The sequence below is a fragment of the Solea solea genome, chromosome 12, assembly GCF_958295425.1.
Source record: "Solea solea chromosome 12, fSolSol10.1, whole genome shotgun sequence".
NCBI classification, from domain to species: Eukaryota; Metazoa; Chordata; class Actinopteri; order Pleuronectiformes; family Soleidae; genus Solea; species Solea solea.
Window position 1 is genome coordinate 16,669,316 of NC_081145.1, and position 16,885 is coordinate 16,686,200.

General features: G+C 41.6%; 1 protein-coding gene across 17 annotated transcripts in view; it reads right to left on the reverse strand.

Moving 5' to 3' along the window:
• LOC131469537 (neuronal cell adhesion molecule-like) overlaps positions 1–13,786 on the reverse strand; it is a 76,017-nt gene extending 62,231 nt beyond the window's left edge. For 11 of the 17 annotated variants that reach the window (XM_058644580.1, XM_058644576.1, XM_058644582.1 and 8 more), the window contains exon 1: positions 13,625–13,786. The gene's annotated coding sequence lies outside the window, so the exon portion shown is untranslated. The remainder of the gene's footprint in view (positions 1–13,624) is intronic. The other 6 variants (XM_058644589.1, XM_058644584.1, XM_058644583.1 and 3 more) reach the window with 2 other exon arrangements.
• Between the last annotated feature and the right edge of the window lie 3,099 nt (positions 13,787–16,885).

The window sequence follows — 16,885 nt, forward strand, 5'->3', positions numbered from 1 at the left end:
AACAGACTTGGAAATTCTATTACTTGAACGCCAGTTGAGGTGGGTGCATTGTCATGGTGAAACAGGTGAATATGTGAAATATGTTAATAGTTGGAACTATATTACAAATCCTGACTGTTGCTTTTGTACTTTTAATGAATAAAGAAGAACCAAATCACATGTGAATTTGTCTTTTATTTTTAATCAAAACGTCTAATCTGGGTCGGAAGATTCTCTCACGACGTAATGCATTTCTGATCAATACGGCTTCGATGTCGATTGGATTTCTAATGAATGGGCAATCCATGTCTAACTGCTTTCTTCGTGTGGGAGAAGACAGGTAGAAACTCTGGGTTTCTTATAGTAAACCTGCCAGCGAGCAGGTTATGTTCACAGAGTAAGTTACCGCAGTAACAGACCCAGAGTTTAAGTTACCTCTCTTTCTGGAACGGATAACTCAGAGTTTCCCTCATCTCAGGGTTAACAAACTCAGAGTTCTCACATAACCCGCTTTCTGGAATACCCCTCTGCTAAAGGTTGAGGCTGAAATCATACAACTGTTTGTTTGTTTTCTCACCCACAGTTGCTTCCCACATCCTTCCTCTGAGGAGGGACAAGAGCTGGGCTAATGTGCTTAAACATGTCTGCGTCTGGGCTTTTATGTGTTCAGGGCTTCTGCCATTTCTTCAGACTCTTGACATGATAAATGTGTGTCCTTGACAGGGCCAACTGGAGACCTTGGAGAGCTCTTGTCAGAGAGGATAAGCCCCCTGAGTGGTGCAAGGGAGCCAAGAACAGCACAGGGTCACAAGGAGGTCTGAGTGCTGCCTGTCTCCAGCAGGTCCTTCTAAAGCTTGAAATCAACTGACCAACCAGCCTGTCTCATCAGGAACCTCTGGCCCTCCAAGGCCTGCTTGAGTGCTCAATTAATGAGAGTCTCACTTACAGAATGCTCGACTGCTGGCTCGAAAGTCAACTAGCACAGTTGGTTCAACACTATTTTAATTGTTTTTTTACATAGGATGTAGTTTGAGGAATGCATCGTCCAATGAGCCCCAAGGAGACACAACTCTGAACAAGGATGAGACATTTTAAACTCTCTAACAACAAACAGCAATGCAAGAGAAGACAGGTAGTGCTCACACAAAAGGAAGCTAAAGATGTCACTGCAGGGCTTTTCTGTTCTGCTGGTTAAGCCCCCGAGGTCAATCTGTTTTCACTTCAGTTTTTAGTTTCTGATTTGTTGACTTAGAGAGATGTTTGAAAGGATTAGAGTCAAGTGAGCACCTGCTACAGCTGCATTTAAGGCCAATGACTGCAGACAAGAGAAATCCACTACAGCTGTTTTTATGGAATTTCATCCATTTTTTTAAAAATATTATTTTTTTAACTGTATGTTTCGTGTTTATATATCTATGGTGTAGCTGCTGACAAGCTCAGTCAGTGTCACACTAATCTCTATATTGTTGTTAGCATATAAAAGGCCCAGCATTGGAAAAAAGATTGGATCAGCACTTGATAGTGCATTTCCTCTCTCTTTGCAATTATCACAATGCCAGTTAAAGCTGCCGACTCCGTTTCCTTTCCGTGTGTAATCACTATGGAATGGCAAGTCAAAAAGCCCCACATAGTGGTCGGCATCCTGATCCCGGTGTGCCTTTCACATGTAAAACATTTTGTGGTGGGCCCAGTATTGTGCTAGTATAATACAGCATCTGCTTTATGGCTTGGCAAAAATGCATTGTCACCAAGTGGCATTGAAAGAGCCATTGATGGACGACCAGGGTTTCACTGAAATGCAGAGCCTTTGACCATGACACAGACGAATAGGTGATGGTCAAATGACCTGCACACAACTCTGACTTGTGACTAGTGAAGGTTTGTGAATTCCCACCCTTAGTACACAAGCATCAAGTGACTGAGGAACTTTATAGTCTCCGACCAGAAGAGACCTCTTCTCATACTTTCAACCTGTCCACATGTCTACAGAGGTCCACTAACGTCCTCCTGACTTCATCCACCCATTTCTGTGTTGGTCTGTGTGGGCCCTACGCAGATGAACGAGAGTGGACCTTGAGTTCAAGTCCCTGCCAACTGAGCATCGCCCCCTGTAGTACAACATTTGCTGGTCCAGGTGGAGAAAAACTATTGTTTTGCTTAAAAGAGACAATGAAGAGGACAGTCAACATGGACCCTTGCTTAAGATTATGTGAGGATGTTTGCTGTATTCAGACATCAGTATAACTCAGCACTACTAACACACAAAAGAGGGTAAACTCCTGGTGTGACATTGTACGCACAGGCAGAAATGCAAAAGCTGCTCTCCCCATAAAGTATGAGTTGACCCTAAATAGTCAATATACCACAGAGCTTTGGTGGAGCTTCAGTCTCCATTGAGATCCATGTTCAATGCAGCAGTATAGTAGGTCAGAGTGCTGCAGTGAGCACTGGATCTTGGCCAGGTGGGAATTAGACAATGCAGACAGAGACAGAAGATGCCCCTCAACTTTCCATTAAACATTTAGAGCAGCACTCCTTTACTGGGCACAGCTGAAAGGCTATATGTGAATCTATGAGGGAAAATGTCACATACTGTATGCCATATATACTGACACAACTGTTAAAACTGTATCATATGAGATGTTTTGCTGCGTTTTAGTTTTCTCTAAGAAAATGTGTGAAGGAGATAAAGGGAACAGCATGGTACCATAAAGCAAATGAAATTAGCCCATAGAGATTAATGGGCTACCAGTTATCTTTGGTTGTACTGGTGTATCGGCATCATCAAGCTCCATTTTTAAATATCTCTTTCGGCACTCTTCCATGAAACAGTTCTAGCACAACTCAGCACAGCACAGCTCAACTCTACACGGTTTGAGTACCAGGCATGTCATTTTCCATTACTCCATACTACCTCCACAACTTGAGCAGGGTACAACACCAGACTCTTCTATTAAATATTGAGATTTTAGAAATGTCCTTGCTAATTGTTGGAAATTGACGGATGTTTTCAGGATTTTGAAGTCTTTTTAACTGATCTACAGTTCGTCATTGTTCGGTTTGATTCTTGTGTGGGACTTCGTGCTCATGACTCTTCCGGTGATGACACTCTCTGACCAATCAGTGGCCAGGAGTCTGTTGACATCACATTCTAGTATTGGCTCAGCTTGCGTGGAACCTCAGCAGAGCAGGTTCTAAAATAAGCACCAGGTACTATCCCTAATGGAAAAGTCAAAAAAATAAAACTGGCAGACTCAAGCCAGGCTGTGCTAGAACTATATAGTGGAAAAGCGGCATATGTGTATTGAGACACTGTGGCAAACGTTGAAGGAAGCTCTATTCAACAAGGGATGCAAAACGTGGCTAAAATCTGCAGAAAAAACAAGTGGACAATGCTGCTTTTCCCAAGGGGTTAAAGTTTGTACATTCAAATTAGAAAATAGATTTTTTAAACTAACCAGAATATCAAATTACAGTATATATTGATATAATATCCATTTGTTGTCAATATTACCAACTCATATTTACCATATTAACCAAAACCAGCAAATGTTTTGTCAAAGAAGCTAGCTTTGGATAATATTTATAATAAAACAGAAAACAACACCCAAATCACTGTTATCCTGCCCAATTACCATATGAAGACCATGCCTCTGAGTCCGCTAATTTTAGCATTACAAAACACAAATATGTAGAGGTTGCTCCAGTTCGAATTCAGAGGCCCGGTGGTGAATAACAGAGGTTAGGCATGCAATTGTCCAGTGTTATGTAAAAGAGCCACTTTTATATCATTTTACCATGTCTGATGTGAAAAAGAAGTGTCAGTCAAACTGAAGTGCTATGACGAGCTGTCCTGGGGGATTTCTGTGTCCACCTACTCCATTATCCTTCCATTCCACCCAATATGATTCACAGGAATACAACTGGATGGTTTGAAAAGACATAAAGGTTAAAAAAAAAAGGGGGGGGCCTTCATCACAGCAGTTCATGAGGTATGGTTTAATCAAACTATGCTATGCAAAATCCCATTTCAGCTCAATCACAACTTAGATAAGCAGACAAATACAGGGGCTTTTGTTCTGAGGCCAGAGGAGCATTTTCAGCTCTTACTCTACCTGCACTTCAATGCTGGACTGGCAAACACATCTCACAATTGAATCCCATGAAAGGGCAATAAAAGACGGCAAGCTCTGGCAATCTTTTAAACTTTTGTGATAAAACAAAAAAGCTATTGTCTACAATAGTCACTCATATAACCAGAGACTTTATTCACATGGGTACAGGTCATTGATATCTTTAAGAAATGAGAAAGGACACATGGGGAGAGGACATATCCTCAGGCCTCCAGCAGGTGCATTGTCTCCAGCATCAAAAGAAGTTAGCTATATTTCAGCCCTGGCTGCATCCTGGTGAAAGAGAGCATGTCCTGGTCACTGGCTCTTCACCGTCTCTCACCCTGTCCTGACCCCTTACCCTCCTCACCTCTTCTTCCCTTCATCTGTACCTCCTATAGGCAAACACCTGATCAATAGCAGTCTCCCACTGAGTTGTTCTCTTTAAAAACTCTTTCCAGGGCTGTTAAAAAAACAACGACCACAGTAAACGTGTACTTTCACAGAAACAAAAGACTGAATAAAAAGTAAACTGTCAAATTCAGAGCTCACGTCCAACCCACATCCTAAAGTTTGAACAAAGGGGGAGATACTTAAAGGGAGATTTGGGGAAGGGATGTTAAATGTACTTTCAAAGCACTGTGTTTCCTAATCTGTCTGTATTTCCACCCATACAGACACGTGTCTAATTTGACTTCAAAGTGCGGGGGACTGTTAACGACATGGAGGAAATTCTGCATGAAATCAGGTTTTTGTCTACCATTATCTCACCAAAACACACTGATGTTACTTGTGTTGCTATATAATTTCCTGCCTTGGTGTTGAGCTTTCAATTTGGTAAAACTATAATGTTTGATTTAAATTTGATTCTGCTTATTTGTTTTACTGCTTCCATGCAAACTGGACCTGACAGTTTACAATTTCACCATCAACCCCCTCCAGTCAGCCCCAGCTTCAGATTATGTGAGTCTAGTTATCACCATGTCCCAGGTTTGGGTTTTAGGTGCAGGGCCAGAGTAATCCTGCAGAGTTTGACTTGCGACGCCCAAGTCTTAATTAGATGTGTTTCACTACTGGTGACCGTGGAGAATCCAATCAGTTCAACCTCCATGCAGCTCCTTTATTATTGTCTGATAGGCACCATCGCTTTGAGCAACATCTACATTTAAAAGCAGTGTTTTAAGTGGGGAAATCTAAAAATTCAGCCCTGTGACGGACTGGTGAACTATCCAGAGCGTACTCCCCCCTGTGACCCTCATGAGGAGGATAAAGAGGTAGATAATGAGTTAGTGAGGAATCAGGAAGAAATTATAAAATGTGCAATGATATAATGAATGTTACTAGCTGGCATATGGCATTACTCCTAGAAATGCAGTTTACAATCTGAGAAAACTAACAAGACGACTAGTTAATCAGCTCAAGAGACAAAACCAACATCAGCTTGGTAAGAGATCATCAAAAATAGGTAAAACGATACGGCTGGTACATCAGACCTGATCGTGTATTAAGATGGTGTCCCAATAACGACATGCACTGACTAATCAAAGCATCATCCAAATCAAATCTTATGACCTAAACTCAACCAGCTCCTCAGAAATGAGGTTCTGCTTTATTAGGACCATGGTTTGGTCTCCATGAGGACTACTGGTCCTGACAAGGCCAGTGTTTATGCCAGAAAGGGTCCTAAAGAGGGAACAAATACAAATACGCACACACACTCACACACACTTAAAAAATAGATTTACATTTAAGCTGAGTCTCATTTCAGGGCATACAGATGGAGGCTAAATGCATCACAGCGCTGTGACTCAGCTGTTCCATTTCAAAGTCTCCTCCAAATACAGCTGACAAATAAGTCCTTTAATTCCTGAGCTATAAGAGATCCAATGGTGGATCCTTTCCAGCCCAAACTATCCCAGGATGTATTGTGCACCTGAGATTAAGTTTTGAAAGGAGATAATGGTGGCCAAAAAAGACAAAACATACAAAGAACACATAAATCATAGACCATATCTGGTTTGCTGGTTGAGGACAACCAGGAAGTAAGAATATACTGTATTGAATAGTTATTATTATATAATATTATTATCCAATATTAATATCCGATATCTGCCCGATGACTAAATAGCCAGATCAGGTATCGGATAATCTATTCACTTCAACTCTATGTTTGCAAACGCATGCTGCGTCATCTTGAGTCACAAACATGGAGCAACATAACGTCTATAAGCATTTTTCAAAAGGAGTCTGTGTCTCAATCGCTAGTTTCAGTAGCACATGATGTCAATTTTGTTAGGACAAAAGGCAAGAAAGCACAGCACATATGAGGAGACAAGTGTGTTAAGACAGCTGCTGTCTTAACACACTTGTCTCCTCATATGTGCTGGTCGCAATTTCAGGTTACAAAACCTCACCATGGCACTGGTCAATTGCAAATCTTGCAAATGGCAAAATACCTCTGTTGTCCATAGAATTCCAAAAACAGACTCTAAATTGAGACACAGCTATAGCCAACTAGTCCAGGCTCATGGAGAGTAAAGAAAATGCACATTTGAAATATAAAACATGTTGTTTAGAGGGGAGGGAAAATAATGAGAGGAAAACAGAGAATGGCAGATACTAAGACAGAGATAGATACAGTTGGTACAGATCTATTTATAATCTGTTCTTAGGCTAGCGAGTTTCTTTAGCTTAAGGCTAAAAAACAGGATTATATAAATCCATGAGTGATGCATGTCATGATGTCAAAGGCTGGCTATGGGAAATTTCAACTTTATTCATTGTCATTTACAACTGCAATGAAAGTGGCTTTAATAACAGATAAAAAAGGCCTCAGATGTGGATTTTAGTTTAGCTCAGATAACTGATAAAATGCATATAAGCTGGCAGCAAGCACAGAGGCAAACATCAGTCGTTGTGCTTTGACAATTCAATCACTTATTCCACAGATATAACATTTCATGACACAGATATAACATTTCATGAAAGAAAGTGCCCCTGGACTAAAAACTGAGCCCTCTACTTGTATTTAAATGTCAACTACATTCAAGATACTCACTTCAAAACCAGGAGCTTTATGAATTCCACCTCTGTGACACATTACAAATGACCAGTGAATGAAAGTGTCCTATTTTTCTCTCACAGGGTTAGGGTAGATCTATGGAGGCGTACTCTCTGTCACGCAATAACCCCTTTGAGTTCAATGTCCATCATGGCACTGCTCATGGAGAGATGTGGTCATTGTGCATTTAGCCCTGAGAGGACCAAAACCAGCCGACCTTGAAGACCCTGTTCAAGACCCAAGTCTTTTCATCCTTTGCCAGCACAATGTCAGCTAAAACCAATATAAGCGACACTATTCATCTCCAAGATCAAAATATACATTGGTGTTACTGTGTGTCAAAAAATATAGAAAATGAAGCACATGGAAAAGATGGTTTCAAACATAAACAATATTTAAATCCTTTTCTCTGAAAGACTTTGCTTCAACGCCACAGGCTTTTGGCTCTAAACCATGGCAGCCTGACAAAGATTCATTGATATGTCCACATAGACAGAGCACAGAGTTAAAAAAAAAAAAAAGCCCAGTGTTGGTCCAGACAGCTCTAAGCCACACTAGACATGTGATTGGGTTATCAGGCCAGTCTGCCTCAGATGAGATCCTGATAAATGAAGTTGCCATTTGTCCAACCTCCCCTCCTCACAAACAGGCCTTACTAGCCCACAGCAAGGAATTAGCTTCATGAGAATTGCATCTCCTAAAGATGCCCAGTGCTGAGAAACCAGCAAAGGACTGACCACAAGGAGATTATATACTTATTACCATTCCATTGCTCACATTTAATCCTAAATTGCTCTCAGCAAATAGTCAACCCCATTATGGTTGATGTGTTTTGTTAATAAATCTAGTATGAAGACAAGTCTTTTTTATTGTCCCTGATAAAAAGGGAAACGTAAAAAAATACTCTGACCTAATTATTGATGTGTTTTGTGCTGTTACAGGGAAGGGAAAAACAATTCAACATGGTGCATGTATAATATCTAATATAAATACAGGGGGTACAGTATAATCTAAATGTAAGGTTAGGGTATTGTGGCTAGTTTTACAACGATGCATATGACAAACATCTTTCCTTATCAACTATGTTAGATTAATAACATATTATATCATACAAATCCATAACATATAATATCAAACAAATCCAAATTCATTCAATTTCGTCTGATAAACAGAGGAAAGTAGAAAATCATACCACTTCATAACCTGGAAATATAAACTGTATATCTAATAGCAACCTCCTAACACATGAGCGCTGGCTGGCTGCACTGAATGGTGTTAAGGGAAGAGAAGGGATTTCGTTTGAGAGTGGAACCAAATTTTATAATTCTAATGGTTTTCTGACCTCAATCTTCCCTAATCATTTTGAAGCCTGGACAAAGATTATCGGGGCACAGATTATGTTTTTTTACACAACACGTGGCACCAAGACAAAAATAATAATAACATTGTGTTTTGTGCTAGTCTCATAGGACGTACACATTTGTCTTTTGCTGAATGGGGGAATCTCTGATCTACACTTGAATTTGTTTACCATACCATTCCTTTCTCTCCCCCAGAGAATTTTTCCCAGGATTCCTGTGGCTGTGTTTTGGGGGGTTTAAGGGATGAAAAAGAGGAAAAGAAAAGCCCATTGGTCTCAGCGCCACAGAAACAGCATCTAGAGCCAAGCTGTCATCCCACTAGGATTAAGGGCCCTTCACTGGTGGCTGCTGGGATGCTAACATGGTGTTTTACCTTCAGCCAGGGTGTGGGAGGGAGTAGAGGGTGGAGCAGAGGGTGAGGACATTCAAGGGCCTGGCCTAAATAAGACCTCGGGGTCAGCGAGCCTCCTGAACCATAGCAAAACCACTTTGTGTTTCCATGTCAACTTTATTCATGAACTGACAGCTAAGTGTCCCCTTCTTTCCTGTTCATTCAGTCACTGTTGCATCATGTGCTGGGGCAACAAAGATAATCTGTGCCTCTGCTCTGCTTAAATCTCTACAAACCCCCTACTTTTACAAGTTTATAAGACCCAGTATTCAACAGCATGTCGGTGCGAGGCGGTGGAGGAGTGTGGCGGATTTCTTGGCAGAACTCATTCTTTACACTTCTAATGTTATGAGCAGAATAAGAGCTGTGGTGATGTATTTATGGAGCTATTAGACAACACAAGTGGGCAGCAACACAGTGCCAACAGGGAGTGAGATGTGTGGTTGAGTTTTTCTCAAGCTCTTTGCAAATAGGAAGAAGATGGAGGCTTAGAAACAGACAACAAAAACATTCAAGTGCACACTCTTTCTGAATGCTTTGAAATTTTGGCCAGCCTGGAGCAATGCCCATCTCATGTTGTTTTCAGGACAGGAAAAGGAAATGCAAAAAACTCGGAACACACAAAAAAAAAAAACAACAACATCTGATGCCCCTTTCAAAGTTGGCCTGAGCTTCACCAAGCCTAAGGCTATGAGTAGCAAGGACTAGCTCTCCAGTCCACTTCAGCAGGGACAGTGTTCAAACAGAGGCAGCAACATCCAAGTTCCTATTGTGGATGTCTTTGGGCATAAACCTTCCAACCCCCCCGCCCCAACACTCACACACACACACACAGTCGAGAAAGAGGATAGAACAGCTGCCCCACCAGTACAGACAGAGAAAACAGACATCCTTTGTTCCGCCTGCCCATTCTCAGCATCGACTAAGGTACGTAATAAACCCCCCCATCCTGGAAGCTTCAAAACACTCCCACTTTTACTTCCCCTCCTAATCTTCTTTAGGAGGGGAAGTGTGTGTGTGTGTGTGTGGGGGGGGGGGGGGGGGGGCAAGACACAGAAGCATATTATGAGAGTTCAGAAAAAAACAGTCAGAGCACACATGTCACTTTTCATCAGTACTTCTTCATTTCAGATGCCTGAACTCAAAGCTAACTGGCAGTCAGATCCTATGGTATACAGAGCGAGTTAACCTGTCAGACGCTCTACTGGGGGCAGTAAGGTAATATAAAACCCACAACACTTCACCCCATTATCACAACGTGGCACTTCAAAGGGAGGATCTGTTGCTGCAACTCCCTGGCAGTTGGTCTGGACAGAAGACCATCTCTATCTGCTTTTGTTCTCACTAATATCCTAGTGTGGGTGATAGTGGTGTTCCCTGGGCAACCTTGAGTGATTGGTCTCTCTGAATATCACGGTGTAAAGATCTGGTGTAATGATTCGGTCGCAGTGAGGTGTCCAAGGACACCTGCACTGACCGCTACTCATTCACCATCTGTCCACCAAATAGACTGCTGACCTAATCCTACAGTTCCACACACTTAACACATAAAACACAGGATTAAATGTACATTGTTTTTTCTATAACTGATTCTATTTGGTTTTGCAACAGTTTCAAAATCCAAAAATCAACTGATCAAAAACTCAGCACAAACCACTGAAGCTGCAGGTTCTATAGGACATAGAATGCAAAACTGCTTAGAATAATAATAACATAGAAGGCAAACAGCTCGAGTCTGTCTGCAAAATATTCATTTTTCATCGTTATCTGTCACCATACTCTCACACAGGTCTAGGATGTAAACATCAACACTTGCAGCTGTGTCAAGTGGATTTGGAGGAACATGTCAATCCCCATTAAAGCTGCTGCCTAACCAAGTGTGAAACTCTAATTGCACCCACCAGAGACACACACACACACACACACACAGAGAAAAAGCAATTTGTATGTAATGAACATGAATGACTTTTCTTTACATGCACTCATACGAGTACATGACTACATATGAATGAATAAGTATATGAATACATAAGAATATCATTTGATTCACACACGTGTTCAAGCAGCCGTGAAGCGGCTGGATGTGTGTGTGTGTGGGGGGGGGGGGGGGGCACCACTCCTCTAACGAGCCACTCATTAGTCCCAAAATGAGACAACCATGCTTTGACACGGAGGTCCAGCCAATGTCAGCGTGCTGTGTGACTTGCTCACTGGTAAAACTCATCCAGACCACAGTGACACTAATGGATAGGCATGGGCCTCCATCAGTCCCTGGAGGTTAAACCTCATCACAGCTGAGCAGCACAGCTCCTCTACACATAACTGCAGTTGGATTGTCTCCACTCACGGCCAAGTACACGTGTCGCCACAGCCCACACACACACACACACACACACACACAAGCTCCATCCTTCAGTCAATCAGCTGGAGTGACCTGGGTTAGCACACTATTGAACTTGGTCATGGACAGTGTTGTAATGAAACAGAAAGTACAATTTCAGTTTGTTTGCAACAGAGACATCAGTTGCATTGTATTGGCTATTATTTAATGACAAGTTCTGGAAACAGTAAAAAAAAAAAATTAAAAATTAAAAGTCAGATGATCATACTGGTTTTAAACCAGTTACTTGGCTACTTTAACTGATTTTATAGAGAACGCATGGATCACAGTTTACAGACTAAAATACTAGTTTTGACCCACTATGTACAGTATATTGTAGCTTTATATGCATTTAGCTTTACTGGTGTGGGCTGTTTGACTGAGTGATTTAATTAAACAATAGCTAAATTACTGGGGGAAACAATTCTGGATTAATCAATGAGTTGTTTTGTATATAAATCATAAACTATCATAAATCATAGAAATGAAGGTCAAAACTACAAAGGAATTAGAACAAACTAGAATAGAATAAAAACTGGGTCTTTCCATGGCATAAAATACAATAAAATAGTCCATGGTTTATTTGTTTCATACGTCTACTGACTTATCTTTAAATGTCTTCTAGTGTAGAAAGCTAAAGTATTTGTTGAGTTCATGGTAATAATGGCATCTTTAATGCATTAAAAAAGGCTACGTGAATAAAGCTTCCTTGCAGTAAATGAATCGCCAACAGAAAGTCTCTCAGGTTCATATCAGTTCTTCTCAGAAAAGATGTCATTATCATCGCCAGAAGTGACACAGAACAACTCCTTCCATCTATGAGACACTTGTCCTGTGGTTGGCAGAGTTCAAAATGCCACAGACGGCCGCTGACAGAAGGAGCGTTGATCATTTCTTGCAAAATAGTCTCCGTGTTTCTCCGGCCCACGGAGTGAAATTAGTGGCATTTTCCCTCCAACACCCAAGCTTTTCCCATAGCCCCCGGAGCAGAGCTGCCCGCCACTGGTCTGAGGTCAGCTGCTGTGTGACTGACTGCTGCTCGCACAATAACTCCAACCAACGTGTGTCATGATAATCCCTAAGTTATGCAAATCTCCCTTCCTGGTGCCATTTGTGCCGAGGGTGAAAGTAAAGCTGGCAGCACAATGTGGGTCACTATCTCGTCCTGATTTCTCCACGTTGGTCAAATGAGCCTTGAAATGTCCAGTCAGTAAAGTTCCAATAGCAGTCGAGTTGCAGCTCTCACTTTGTTCAAACTACGAGGAGACCACCAAAAGCCACACAAACATCCAGGGACATGCATGTGTGACATGGCGTCACACATTTCGCCGCCCATTTCTGAATTAATGCAAAGTAGACATAAGGCTAGTGTAGGCGGAATATTGTTATCCTTTTAAAACAGATTAACAATAGTCTGGCTGGAGTGAATAAACATTATTGGAAAGTGTGTCAGCTCTTTCTAGAGAGTGAGAACAATGAAGCATGGGTCATTAGCATTGTATTAATGTGACTATCTGAGCAGGCAGAGAAAGTGCATCAACGCATTCATGTGTGTTTGGGTGTGTGAACGAGTGAGAGTGTCTGGAGATGGGGTGAGGGGGGTGATGTTATGACCAAGTGGAGACAGAAAGAGGAGGAGGAGGGTGAGGAGAGAGGGGATGATGAAGGGATTTTATGGTGTTTGTTTTTGTTTTTATGAAAGCGTTGAGATAATATTGGTGAATCCCATGGCGGGTGATGAAGGGAAATTTGAATAAACAAATTGACTGACAAGAGAAAACAATCAGGAATGCGAATGGAGTTAAATATCAGGTGAGCAAACCAGCTAAGGACATGAGAGACTGTGTATATGAGGACAGCAATTTCATCAACACTGGGAAAAAAAACAGCTATCATATACATACATTGTAGATCTATGAAGCAGAGGGCAGATGATAACAAAGCTTCAGACAGGAAGATAAGTGACAGTCATTTGTCTCAGCAGCTCCCTGTGTTTGACAGTCGTCCTCCGGGTACAGCTACAGTGATCTGTCATATGTAAAGCTGTACCTGCTACTCACGGTGACCGCAGAACTGTACAACCCGTGAAAACTGCGCTTTATCTTCACACAGATCCAGTCTTTAAAAAAATCACACAAAAACGACCCCGCGCATTTACCCACCTCTCTCTGCATCCTCGAGGAGAAAGGCAGATAAAAGAGGACAGTGGTGTTGTTGGCAGCTGTGCAGCATATAAGTCAGCGTACGTACAGCGGGCTGCTTCCATCTCCACAAACTCCTGACAGTGAACCGCGGGCTGAACGACACGTGTTTATTATGAATGATAAAGATGTCGCTCACCTTATCTGCTCGTTCGCCAAACACGGAGCCTGCTGTGCTGCCTTTATTTACGTGGAGTCCCGTTGAGCGACGAGTCTCCCGCACTGGTCTCCACTGCTCTCAGTCACTGGTCTGGTCCTCTCTCCTCTCCTCTCTCCTCTCCTCTCTTCTCTCCTCTTCTCCCACCAGTTCACACAAACACACGCTGTGGCGCGCAGCGGCAGCAGCAGCAGCGTCGCTCCGGGGCGTGCGCGCACTGCAGCGCCGCTGCTGGTGAACTGTGGCCTCCAGCAAGTGAAGCAAATATCCTGTATCACACATTTCAACTGATGTAAAATTTGTAGTATTATTATTATTGACAACAAAATAATGTTAGATTCATTAATGGCTGGATTAAAAATCACAAATAAAATCATAGACTGTGATGATTAGCAGAGATGGGATTAAGTAACCTTCAAGTCTCGAGCAAGTCCCAAGCCATTCTTGCAAGAATAAAGCAAATTGCAGATTTCCCAGATATTCAGCCTTTAAAATGCTATAAAAGACAATTGTATTTTTTGAACGCTAGAGTTTTATCAGTAACAGAAACACTGTATAACACAACATAAGGACTGCTTCATGGTCCCATATAGAACTGAATTGTTGAAGAAAAAAAGAGATATTTAACATCATTAAAATGAAAATAAATAAGACCTACAGGGCCTAAAATGTAATTAAAATTAAACCATGGAAATGCCTTTTAAAATATTAGGCTAAAAACCGGCACGTTTTGCACACTTATAACCAGCTTTTGACCCACCGAGATGTTAACTAGCGTTAGCTTAAATGCAACCAACTGACTTCCTGTCTTACCTTCCTGTTTGGAATTTCAATTAAATTTCACTAGAAAAAATGTAAATATTCCACAAGTCAAGTCATTTTGAGTCCTTTTACTCAAGTCTAAGTCGAGTCTGAAGTCATGAGTGTCAAGTCTAAGTTAAAGTTAAATGTTAGCCAAGCAAGTCTAAAGTCCTCAAATGTGGAACTTAAGTCAGACTCAAGTCCCCCACCTCTGAATGTTCCCCCTTGATATTAAATGCACATTTGCATATTAGTAGGAAATGAACAGTAGCACAACATGGAAGAAAACATTTGTTTTGCCCCAGTTACCAATAATTTACTCTCAATCATATTAAAACAAATGTCTATTTTGCCCATAATTAAGAAGTCATATTTACTATGTTTATATGTAACCACAACATATATCATTAAAGCTAATACTAGTCAGTATGTGCTGATTTCCTCTTCTGAGTTAAACTTTGTGGACATTTTACTGGTATAAATGACTTTGATCAAAACAAAAACATACATTCTGTAACCAAAACGTGTTTTGCTTTGTAATATTTTGAGTATGAAAAAAGAGGACCTCTAGTTTTTTCCTTATGCGTTACTCATTTCATCGACAATTTATGTTCATCCACTCATCATAAATATCCCAGGTGTGTGCATTAAGTGAGACAATGCAAGTCCGTCTTGAATCAGCCATTATTAGCTAAAGCTGCGTTAGTGGAACAACTTGAGGCTTAATTGGGAGATGGTGCTGGTTTTAATTTGACTTTTTAGGTGACCCTGTCTTTCTTTAGCCACTCTGTTGGAATCAGAGTGGACCCCCCGTTAACCCACACACACACACAGGGAGAACATGTGAACTCCATGCAGAAAGACCCTTGTTCTGATCTGGTTAGCATTCTTGCCTCACAGCAAGAAGGTGCTGGGTTTGGTTCTGTGTGGCGTTTGCATGTTCTCTCCTTGTCTGCATGGGTTTCCTCTAGGTTCTCTGTTTTCCTTCCACCATCAAAACATGTATGAATGTTAGAATGTTCGACCCATTCAGGTTGGTCCCTTGTGGCGGCAGCACCTCTGATCAACTCTCCATCTGACATTGTAATTGTGGTTAGATCCTTTCTTTCCTTTCCTACGGTCAATTTAGAGTGACCAAGTAATGTCTGCATGTTTTTGGATTGTGGGAGGAAACTGGAGAACCCGGATAAAATCCACATGCACACGGAAGAAGATGCAAACTCCATGCAGAAAGGCCCTTGGACAGATCAGGTCGCCAACCTATAGGTCCTTTTGCTGCAAGGCAACAGAGCTAGCCACTTCTCTACCATGTGACCCACACTAATGGCCAGGACTAAAATAATTCTAAGGCTTAAAAGCCTTGTTTGCAGACCTGAGCATTTTCATCATCATAAGGTGAAGCAAGGTGAAGTTAAAAGGCGAAAACGACATTACATCCACAACCTGCAATTAGTCAAATATGAGCACTTTTGCCTTTAGGACATTGAACTTCACCCCAGCTGTTGTGGGACTTAATTGCTGAAGAGCTATTTGCACGCCCTGATACACTGCCACCATTTTGCTTCGGGAACACTAACAATCACACAGTGGGAGGGATCAACCAAGACTGTCTGGCTAAGGTCATGTGACTTAAAAGCAATATTTCCTCTCTGCTCAGTCTGCCCTGCTCTCCCTGCATGTTCCACACGCAGCATTATCTCAGGCTTAGCTACGGTAGCCATCTGCAGCCGCAGCATCACACAGAGGGAAAGTGATGCAGTTATTACTAGGATAAGCCTGGTTTGGCATGAAGACAGGGTTTCTGGTTTGGGTTACAATACAGAAGCTGACGGATGGAGATTAGCTAAAATTAGGTCGTGGCACCGATCACTGCAAAATGAACAGTTAATAATCTTTTGGAAAAGTGTTGATGTGGGCGTTATCACAAGAATCCTCAAGGCCCGCACACTCAACTGCCTTTTAAAGCATAAAATCAATGATTTCTACCAACACTTTTTTCACTTCCCACAGTGCTCCATCTTTCTTATTTCTAGGTTATCTTTCAAAGGACGTTGTGCTAAACTGAACAGTATGCAGAGAAAGGAGAAAATGAGGAGCTGACATTTGGCCAAGGACACTTACCGGGCGTTTCTCCCCAGTGTCAAAGCAGCATTTTCCCTCATCATCAGATGAAGGGACATGGGAATTCTTGCTCAAATCTGCCTTTCCAGTGCCACATTGGGAAGTATAGTAATTGTCCTCCCCTCTCGGTTCAGACTGCCTCCAGACATATCTGAATACCTCTCGAATCTCATTAAACTGTTCGCTTAATTTCCCCAGTGCGTATTACCCATAAAATACACACAGGGATTTTCATGAGTTCATGGATACAGCACCACAGAGACAAAGTTAGCACTTAAGTTGGAAAGTGAATTTTGTCAGGGCTTTGTGTTGAAATATATA